Genomic DNA, 11,206 nt, shown 5'->3' with positions numbered 1-11,206 from the left:
ATAAAATTTATTTCCATTCTAAAATAGGTTTGCATGTCAAAAGATTTGATCCCTCTTGGTGGGTAGATCTATTTTCACTCTAAAATTCTAGATTTAAGATGAATCTAGGTTAATTTAATTATTAATTGTAATTATAAATATAAATATTATTATTAATTGCAACTAGAGGTCCGGCCAATATGATAGAGATGTTATAATATAATGTTTAACATTTTGACTAATTCAACTTACATAAAAAATAAAAATAAAACAAAGGAAAAATATTATTATATTTTAATATAAACATTTTACCTCTATCAAAATAAAATAAATAAAAATAAAAATAACAAAGTAAAGATAACCCTAATAAATAAAATAAAAATGGCCGGTGGTATTGAGAACCCATGGTATTGAGCCATAGTATTGATTTGGAATAAAACCTATTTAAAGTGTGAAATTAAACCACCACGGTATTGGCCCATGGTATTAAGAACCCGTGATATTGACCCATGGTATTGGTCCATGGTATTAAGAACCCATGATATTGATCCATGATATTCATTTGGAATGTAACCTATTTAAAGAGTGAAATTAAACGAGCCTAAATCCATGGTAACTTTGGATCTACCAAGCCCAGAGAGGGATCAAATCCTTTAACTCTAAATGCAGTTTACATTTCAATAGATTTGATCTCTCAGTATTTGGTAGATCCATAGTTATGATAGATCTATGTTGGTTTAATTTAATTTTTATTTTGACAATTTTAGTGAGTCAAAATTTTAAATAAGACAGAGCCTAAATCCATGGTAACTTTGGATCTACTAAGCCTATACAGGGATCCAATTTTCTTTAACTCTAAATGCAGTTTGCATTTCAATAGATTTGATCTCTCAAGGTTTGGTAGATCCATATTTATGATAAATCTATATTGGTTTAATTTAATTTTTATTCTGATAATTTTACTATGCTAAATAAGACAGTACAATAGACTAGATCCATGTTAACCCAAATCTATTAGAAAAGGCTCTGATTTCTGAGATGCAAACTTTTTTCCAGTACAAAATTTGAAGAAAAATCTGCACTTTTTATTAAGATTAACATTCTCACTTACATTGTTGGATTGCGCTGCCTAGCCAAGTATTCAGTGACTCATATTTTTCTAACAAATGACGTCACTAACTGATCTAGGCAGTCTATTCCTTCCAGAATCCGCTTGATGCTTTCATCCAACGTCAACAACAATTATGAAGTAACGGTCTGTGCTGTTAAATGGCATCGTTAGGTTGCTCTTTTCGCTTGGGAACGTGGTAATGATCTCGTGGCTATTTACACTTTATTTAGGAGTTTCCATGTGAACTATGAGCTGATGATAAATTGGGGTCTCATACGGTCGAAAGGTACTCAAGAATTTACATAGGGTAAAAGACATAATGCAATCCATTTTAATTGAAATCTGTATTGTGCTTCAGAGCTTTAACATTTTAATTGACCTGTATTGCAGGTCAGAACTTTGAAATTAATGTTAAAACTCAATCATATATTACATATTTCAATTAAATGGATAAATTGTCTTCTGGCCCATCTAATGTAAACAGAAAGATAAATTCTTTAGTATTATGAGACCAATATTTCTGGTCATCTCATCATTCACATGCAAACTCCTAAATAATGTGTACATGGCCGCCAGATCATTACCACGTTCTGAAGCGAAACGATCACCCTAAGCATGACGTATAGTGGCATAGACCGTTAGTACCTCGTTATTGTTGTTGGCGTAGGATGAAAAAATAAAATTGATTCAACTATAAATGTAGCACCAAGTAGATTGTCAAAGGAATAGACTTCCTAGATCGGTTAGTGATGTCACTTAGTAGACAAATACGAGTTACTAGTGACGATCCACTTTTTGTTCCCTGTTGTATGACATTATGCTCTAAAACAAAAGTAAGTTGAGGCAACGCAACCAAATAATGTAAGTCAGATTGCCAGTGTTAAGTCACAAAGATGAAGTTTGAAATGCACAATGGTTGGGAGGATATTTTATATAATTCATAGTATAGTTATTAGGTTGGAATTCGGATTCTAGTTCCATACATCAGATAAAAATTTGAATGAATTTTTTTTAGTTCTAAAATTTAAAAGAATTTTTTTTTATTGGAAAAAAATTAATAATAAATTAGTAATTCATTTTATTCTTTATTTTGGTTTTTGAATAACTTAATAATGAAAAAAACCGAAACACCTCACTTTCCTCCAAAATACTTCTTCATTCCAAAAATTAAATCTAATATGCTTTTTAGGTAAAAAAACTAACATCAAATCGTTTTCTAATAAATACATATTTAAAATTTAAATATTCCAAACTTATTTATTTTATTTATCTAAAATTCTATATATCTAATATCTCCTCTAGTTTCAAAAACTATGTTGATGATGATGATGGTTAACGTTTACTTACACCAAATTTTAGCCTATTGGACCTAAATAAACAAATTATTTAGTTTGATTTAAGATTTTATTCCTATGCTCAAAAAACTTGGAGAGAAGGATACCAAGCTCACTCTAATTTTGACAAAGTAAAATGCTAGGAAGGTGAGTATTGCAACAAAAATTTTGAAACTAAGAACTAATGTGGTTGTACGGGGGGCAGTCTAAGAGGAAGTCATTTTCATCCTCGATGTTCGTATTCTCACAGAGATGGCAGAACCTTTCCATCCATGGTGTTTTAGGAACTACCCAACGACCTGTTTCACTATGGAGCTCATGAGAGTTCGTTCAAATGTTGGCTATATTAATTTTCTTCTTTGAGATAGTTAAAACAAAGAGATACTTTTGATCTTCTAGGGTGGGGTTGATGACCTCCATATAATATCTTAATTTTCTTTTAGCTGCTAAATCTTTCTCACACCACATCTTTTCTTTGAACTTTGAAATAAAAATATTTTTAATGTTATTAATGTTTTGCAATGCAACATTTTCATCGATCTCCCAATTGTTTAACTAGGCCCTAGTGTCTTTATACCAACCTCGTTTGAACCTTAGGCAGTTTTGGATGGAATTTAAAGCTAGCTTAGGAAGTCTATGGTCTCCTATGTTATTGAGTTTGTGCTTGTACAATAGAAGCCTAGTCCTAGCTAGGCTCTCGATAGGGGAAAGACCCACTTCTACAAGGAGAATAGGATAGGGCGTGTTGCTTTTAATTTTGAGGTTATACATTATAAAACGCTTCTGGATTTCCTCAATATTTCTCTAGGATTCTCTATAGATGCTACAACCCCAAACCTCACATCCATATAAGATAACTGGAGTGACTGAAATTTCAAAGAGGAAATTCTTTCTATCCCACATTACGAGGTTTTCAATTTTACAATTATTTTCAAGACCAAAATAAGCTTTCCATTCCCCATTAATCCTTTTCTCAATGTTATAGTTCCACTTGAGCTTGTGATGAATATCAATTCCTAGGTACTTGTAGGAAGACACTTCCTCCAAGTTACTATTGTCACACATAAAATTAGTGTAAGTGTCCTTCTTGGATTTGATAATCATAACTTTTATTTTATCAGTGTTAACAATCATACCCATGGTAGAGCAGAAATCCTTAAGAAGTATAAGTTGCTTATCAAGATCAGATGGGTACCTTGCAAAAAGAACAATATTGTCAGCGTAGAGAAGAAGGATGATGACTATCGCAGCTCAGATCGTGCCAACACATCTTGCTTCCTCTAAACAACCTTCTAGCTTGTCGATGTAAATGCTAAATACGGTAGGGGAGAGGGGAAACCTTGTTTAACTCTGATATTACACTTAATATCTTTCGACCACCCCTCATTGCTCTTTAACTTGGCAATTACATTATCGTATAACCTTATAGCGGAAACTCTCAACTCAAAAGGAACCTTTAGCTCTTCTAATCTATTCCAAAGATTGTTTCTAGGAACCGTATCGAAAGCCTTTCTAAAGTCCACAAAGCAACAAAAGAGATTGGATTGATCAATGCAGCCTTCCTCCACAATGATCCTAAGCATAACAAGGTGGTCTATTGTTGAGTGTTGTTTTCTAAAACCTGCTTGACCTTTAGCCCACTTAGCTTCACTTTCAAGCCATATGCTCAACTTCCTTTTCAAAATAATACCATATAACTTGGCTAGGAGAGGGCTAATCATAATTGTGTGATAATTAGACGGGTTATTTGTCTCCCTACTTTTAAAAATAGAGATAATAAGGCTTTGGGTCCATGGTTTAGGGAACCCTCACTTGACCACTTGATTGAAAAGCTTCTGAATGTGGGGGATGAGGACAGGACCACCAATTTTTAGGATTTCCACCTGATAACCTTCAATGTCCTAAGCTTTCCCATTAGCCAAGCGATTAACCCAAAAATAAATGTCTTCTAATGAGAAAAGTTCTTTCGTTATGAGCAGGGTTTCAAAGTTATCCATAACATTTGGACATTCATAATGTTATAGACATTTTTGTGCCTTATAGCTATAAGCATGAAATGTCCATAATTGAAGGGATCCAAAGTCCCTAAAGATGTTGTTACAGCTCCTAAAGGAACAAGGTCAACCAATGACAGCTTCTCCCAGAAGTTCTCCACCAAAAACCACTCAGAAATAGTCAATTCAGGATCAATTCAGAGGCTCCACTAGCTGCCTGCATTGAAATGCAGAGACTACACTGGCTAGGTGCACTGCAACATAGGTGGAAGCACTACCAGGGTGCACTGAGCGGGAAATGACAAATGGCAAGCTCATTCAACGAGGTGGAAAGACCCTGGAAACTTCCAGAATCTTCTCCAATGACACTTGCCTCAATGAATTCGACTAGTGATGAGTAAGAGTTCTCAACCTCCAAGTGGAAGCAAGAACTGACAGAGAGAAGCCACAAGTCAAAACATAAGCTGACTCATCCTCTTTGCTTACATCTATATATGGATCTCTCACCCAGAGGTTCAGGAGGCTGGAATTTTGTACTTTGCAGAGAATTGCTGTTGGTTTGAGATTGAGATTAGTACATTGGGTGATTTATGCTTTGTTGGAGGAGAGGAAGGGATTCCTTTGCTGGGAGGTAGATGCTGGATCAGAACTCACTTGGTTGTATCTCCTCTTGGACTTTATTATCATATCAATAAACTATTTGAGTTTCTCCTACATGTTGTGTACCAATGATGTTTTGTTATGCTTACATGTTTAGCTTAATCTTATCTTGAGATTTTTATGAATGTATATCTGTATCTTCGTGTAGTTTCTCTCTCTTGTGATCTTGCAGGAATTCGGTGAAGCTGGGCCGGTGAAGGAGCAGGAAGCTGGGAGCTATTGAAGAGAGGAGTGATTTGGATCGACAAACTAGCGAAAGACACAGGTTAGTTAGATCCTTCTTCCTCATTTACATTTCATAAAGAAGAATACTCAATTAGTTTACCTCGTTTGTTGATAAGGCACTATCACACCTTAGAGTGGGATAGGGGCATTCCGAATTGGATCTCCATGTGTGTCTAAACTGTGATTGCAATCGTGGAATTTTATTTCAAATACCCATTGAGAGATATCAAATTACAGTTCACACTGAGGTATGCAGGCTAATATAAATTGAATGCTGAGATCCTTGATCCTAGGACAGATCCTTCAACTTCATCTCTTTGATGAAAACACTTGCAGGTTGACAAGATGATGTTCATACATATTCCTAGGTTTATACATCCATAGATATTTCCTTTAATCATAGGTATGCTGAGTATCACATATATTCGTTGTGATATGTCTAGACAGATCTGAATATAGAGCCGAGATGCAACCCTTGTTATTTCTGCAATATATATACACAGTCTTTTCTGTCCCTCAACTGCAAGTTTCACAGTAACAATCCTTCCATCAATGGTTTTGTTTGGTTCCTCACGGGCTCACTTAGTAGCCTCCACAGTCTCGAGAGTCACAAATGCAAATCCCTTGTTGGTGAAAAATACATACAACATTAACCAAGACAAATACAGCCAAACAATCTAGGCCTTGGAAAAACATGCATAAATCTCTAAGAATAGAGACATTTTAAACTGCCCATCATAAAGAAATCTGATGTATCTTAGATTTGTAACCTAGATTTGTTGGTATTCTTATCATATGCAACTGAACCTTCTTCCATCTCTCCATATTTGGAAGAAAACTTCTAGAATATTATCATTGGCCATGTCATATGAAATACGACCAAGGTAAAGTTTCCTTTGAGCTTGATTTTCACTTTAACCAGGACCTGTTCCCACCACTGACTAATTTCTTACAGTAATCCCGCTCTTTCTTCAAGCTTCGAACTGGATGAAGAAAAACTTGGGCTTCTCTGCTCTGGAAGACTCTGCTGTGTAAAACGTCTTCCTGTAGAAACGCCTGTAGATTGTGATAGGTGGGAGATTTTTTAAAAAACGACAAAAATCTAAGAAATCAGGAAGAAAGCTTGTAGAGGACCATTGGTTAACTAATCTGGAAGTGGTGGATGCATGCTCCAGTTGTAACTGCAGTTGAATAGAGGGTGTGAGAGTCAGCCGAGTGTCATTTAATTTTGGCGTGATTCATGGTGAGGGAGTGCAGTGGCCAAGCGTACGTGGCCACATGCAGACGGCAGTTCTGTGATGAGCTGCATGGCCTCTTTCTGTTAATCAGTTGCACTGGAGTTACCACTGTCTATTTTTTTTATTTTATTTTTTAAATTTTTTTTAATTCCCCGTGACTGACTACACACATGTGTTGATGATCCCTGGATGAGTTCAATCAGACTTGCTACCTTTCTAACTGAATCTCACCATCTCATTCATTCATGCAATGCTTTAGATTAGATCTATGCAACAGAGGAACAAGTTTAGTCACGTACCTGCAAGTCGTGCGTGGTTGCTTTGCTGCATACATGTGTTGATCTTCATTTGCTGCATGCATGTGTTGATGTAGTTGCATGGTGGCTTGATTGATGATTCGTGGTTGTTTTTTTCTTGTGCAGGTGTCCTCTGGACGAATCCAAGCTACAGGAGTTCATTTCCACGTTCAGACCTGCACGTTCAAGCTGCTGCTGCTGCATTGTCACAGAACGAGAACTTGTTTTTGCCATTTCTCCCAAACGGCAAAGCGGATCGATATGAAAATTTCTGAGCATGTTTCTATCATCATTATGCATCACCCATAGCAAAATCGTGATCAATGGATGCACGGATTTCGAGAAAAATGGAAAATGGCTGAAGATTTCAGAGATTGATTTCTCGGAAACCGTGCATTGGAATCGACTGAAACTGCTTGGGTAGGTTACCATCACTCATATGCATATCCCCATGAAATAGGTTTTGAAACGGATGCACGGCTATGGAGAAAATGCAAAAATGGCTGATGGTGATGGAGGCTGATTTCTTGGAAACCGTGCACCGGAATTGGCTGAAACTGCTCAAGCATGTTTCCATTACCCTTGTACAATTCCCCATAAAGCGGTTTGTCAAATGGATGCATGGTTTTCAAGTTATGGCCAAAACAAATTTTGTTCCATGTTTTTTTCTTCAAGGCATTTTGTAAGTGTTTGCATGGAAGGGAAAACTGAGCTTGGGCTGTGATGCAGGTATGGAGATGATGGAGGAGGAGTTGGAAGATTGCATGAGGGCTTCTGAATGCTTGAGGAAGCTACCATGTTCACCAAACCACTTTTTGAAATCCATGTCTAGTTTCCCACAATTTCTACAGGAAGTTTCTGTAGAAGCACAATGAGAAGCACAATGAGGTGGAAAAAATGATGGATAAAGGCAAGGGATGGACACACAAGCGCTTGTAGGCCTAATCAACAAATTCCCACCATTAGATTCACTTTTGAAATTGGATTTGGCTCGTCCAAAGGTTCTACAGGATGTTTCCTGTAGAAATACAGAGCTTCCTGTAGAAGGCACAAGAAAAATTCTTTTAACCTTGATTTTAGTGCTCCTCCTGTCATGAAACGTCCTGCTTGCAACCTGCAATTAGCCAATGGAATTAGTTTTATTTTTATTTTTATTTTTCTCTTTTTTTTTTTTGAAAAACAACTAGGGCGCCTCATGGAGGTTTTCACCCTAATTGCCTGCCTTGGGCGCTTCCAAGGGAGGTTTTCACCCAAAGATCTTATTCTCTTTTCTCTTTTTTTCCAACCCATTGACCGCCTCATGGAGGTTTTCAATTAATGAGCCAATCTAAGGTGCCTCCGAGGAGGTTTTCACCTTAGATTTCTATTTTCCTCTTTTTTCATTTTTTTTCTTTTTCTTTTTTCTCTTTTTTCTTTTTTTTCTACCCTACCCTACTTGAAAAACAAAATCGTTCTCAAGTATAAGAATACTTCCAATGGAGCCATGTGCACATCGAGATTAGAGATAAACTGATGTGGAGGCTTGAAATGCATGCTTTGACAACGATCCAGATTTCAGAGACAAAATGATCTGACTTTGAATGGATCAAACATAGTTGAGGAAGAGAGTACTGCTGCAACTTAGCGACTGTTTGGAACCATGTCTCAATATAGCTTTGATATCCTTGGTCCCTTTGCTGATCTGGATCATTCTTCATGTCACCTTCTATCATGACCTTCTCATCTTCCTCTTTTTGCTGATCTTTCTCTTGAGTATATGGAGGATTCGATGGTAACCATGAAGGAACTCTCTCGATCTCTGATTCTGATATCTTCTCTTCATCAAGTGCAGCCCATGGTTCTTTGATCTCCTCTTTTGAATCTTCTTTTGATGGATGTGATCCTTCAATGCTTTCAAGATGATCTCTTTTTTGCAATGCTTTTCCTGAGCTATGGTGAAGATCATCGAGCTCAAGAGGAGTCATTTGGATGTGTTATGCCTCAGCTTTGCAATTGGGTTGAGCTGCTCCATTGTATGGTTTTGGAAATGGTGGTACGGGTAGTTGAGTGGAGGTGTGAAATTGAGATGGAAATGGATGGCATTGTGGTTGGGTAGGCATTTGGGGTTGCCTTGGTGGAGGGGGAGGCGATGGTTGTGGATGAGCAGGTGGTGGAGGAAAATGAGTGGGATGAGAGTTGTACTGGGGCCTCCACTCCTGATAAGATGCATTCCACTGAGGCTGTGGCTGAGCATAAGAGTGAAATGAATGAGCAACTGGTAGGGCATAATATGGATCTGTGAAGGAACAAGGAGAATATGACCAAGGAGGAGGTGTGAACCAGGAAGGATGAGCAGGGGGACCCCAAGAAGGCATGAAAGTGGCTTGATAGGGGTCATAATAGGTCTCGGGTGTCCCTTGCAGTTCCTGCTGGTAAGATCTAGGTCCATGCGGCCAACTTTGGTTCATGTAATAGAGTGATTCAGTGGCTCCTTTGGCTCTCTGATATGCAGCTTTTAGTCTAGGTAAGGAAGGGCACTGATCTGTAGGATGGTATTCTTCACAGATGAAACACACTTCTAGAGAGTGCATTGGACATTCGTTCCTAGGATGCTTTCTAGTGCACCTAGGACAAAAAATGGCCAAAGCCCTCTTGGCTTCCTCTTGCTTCTGTTGGATCCGCAAGGTATCCAGTTGCATGGCAAGAAACTGCCTCATATCACTCTTGAAATCTTTGATCTGATTTTCAAATTCATCTTTGGACAAGATGTTGCTCCCAACATTTCTGCTTGTAGCCATTCACTTAGAGGAATGTTTTCTTATTCTTCTCCCCTAGAGGTTCTTTAAATATGCCTTGATGTCCACCGAGGGGTTCTTCTTAGTCACATCCATAGAAGAAGAGAGAGAAGGTTGGCTGTGTGAAGCAGTGGGGGTGTGGTGCAATCACTTTTCTAACTTATCTCTACTCCTACAAGGCATGAAATGAAATCTTTTTGGTTGATTTTTTTTTTTTTCTACTTCTACCTGCAAAACTGAAATAGATTGAACTGCAACTAACTATCTTGCTAAAATGAAAATGCGGAATTGAAATGAAAGCAGGAAATGACTAATCTATTTTGCTCAAATGAAATTGCAGGAATGAAATGCTAGTCTACGCTTGCGGAATTGAAATGCTAGTCTATGCTTGCATAAATGAAATTGCGGAATTGAAATGCTAATCTAGGAAAGCGGAAAATGCTAATCTACTTTTGCATAAATGAAATTGCATAATGGAAAGGAAATAAACTACTTAGAAGAAGTTTGTAGTGGAAAATAGAAGAAAAGCGACAATCACCAATACTCTGACGCTTCCACGACAACGACGCCAAAAATATGGTGGGCTCCAGTATTGTATCAATAATGCTACAACTCTTGGAACTCCCTTCTTTAATTTTATCAACCCGGTAGTTCGTAACAAACTTGGAAGCGATGGTGCTGTATGCACAAGTACTAGCTCTTGCCGCAGCTGTCACTTGGTCAGCTGGCACAAGTCCGCTAGAAGCTTAAGCCAACTTCTATGAGCTCTTAGAAGAAGCTTTTTAATTGATGGATGAAAGCTAACTCGAAAGAAGCTAATCTAATTGCGAAAAGAAACTGAAAGCCAAAAAGAAACGCAAACCCTAGCAAACCCTAATTCTACCAACTAGTCCTACTGATGCAAAGGAGAGAATGCAAAATATGAAAAGAGATGCCATTACTTCTAGGAAGGTAAAATGCATGTGTCTAAGTTATCACTATCTGAAGAAAACATCTTTTTTTTATTTTTGATTAAGTTATTAGAATTATCATGCATGTGCTTTTAACTGGCTTTTCACTGTGCAAAGGTGGATCAAGGAGGAGAAATGCATGGAAGAGGTCAGGAAGGTACAGAGAGGGTCTAAGGGATCCCTAACATTTTTTTCGAGAGTTTCACAAAGTCTGGATGCCATGCAACTGTGTTTATGAACTTCTACAGGAAGTCTGCAGGGGTTTCTACAGGATGTTCTGTAATTCTTCTACAGGATGTTTGGAAATGGGATTTTGGAGCATGGATGGAGGGAAAAATATGGAGGAGTGAGTATGGAGGTGAAATAGGGGTGTGAAGAGGTCTCGGACTTGGTGGATGAGGCTAAGGAGCGATTGGATTTGTTCAAGGATGGATGAAGCGATGTTGCACAAGAAGATGAGAATCATGGCAAAGTAAGCGGATGAGGCAAATGTAAGGTAAGGTTTATAAGTGAAGGATGAAGCAAGTAGGTTGGATGGAGTATGGGCAGGTAAGGAAGGATAACAGGTACTCTGCAAGTGGTTTTTCAAACTGAACAAACAAAGACATGCAAGAAAACAAAGATCTAGTTATGCTACCCTAATAT

This window comes from Pinus tabuliformis, chromosome 8 (genome assembly GCF_031772625.1).
Source record: "Pinus tabuliformis cultivar Carrire ecotype Pingquan chromosome 8, CPIR1, whole genome shotgun sequence".
Taxonomy (NCBI): domain Eukaryota; kingdom Viridiplantae; phylum Streptophyta; class Pinopsida; order Pinales; family Pinaceae; genus Pinus; species Pinus tabuliformis.
This window is presented reverse-complemented; position numbering follows the sequence as displayed.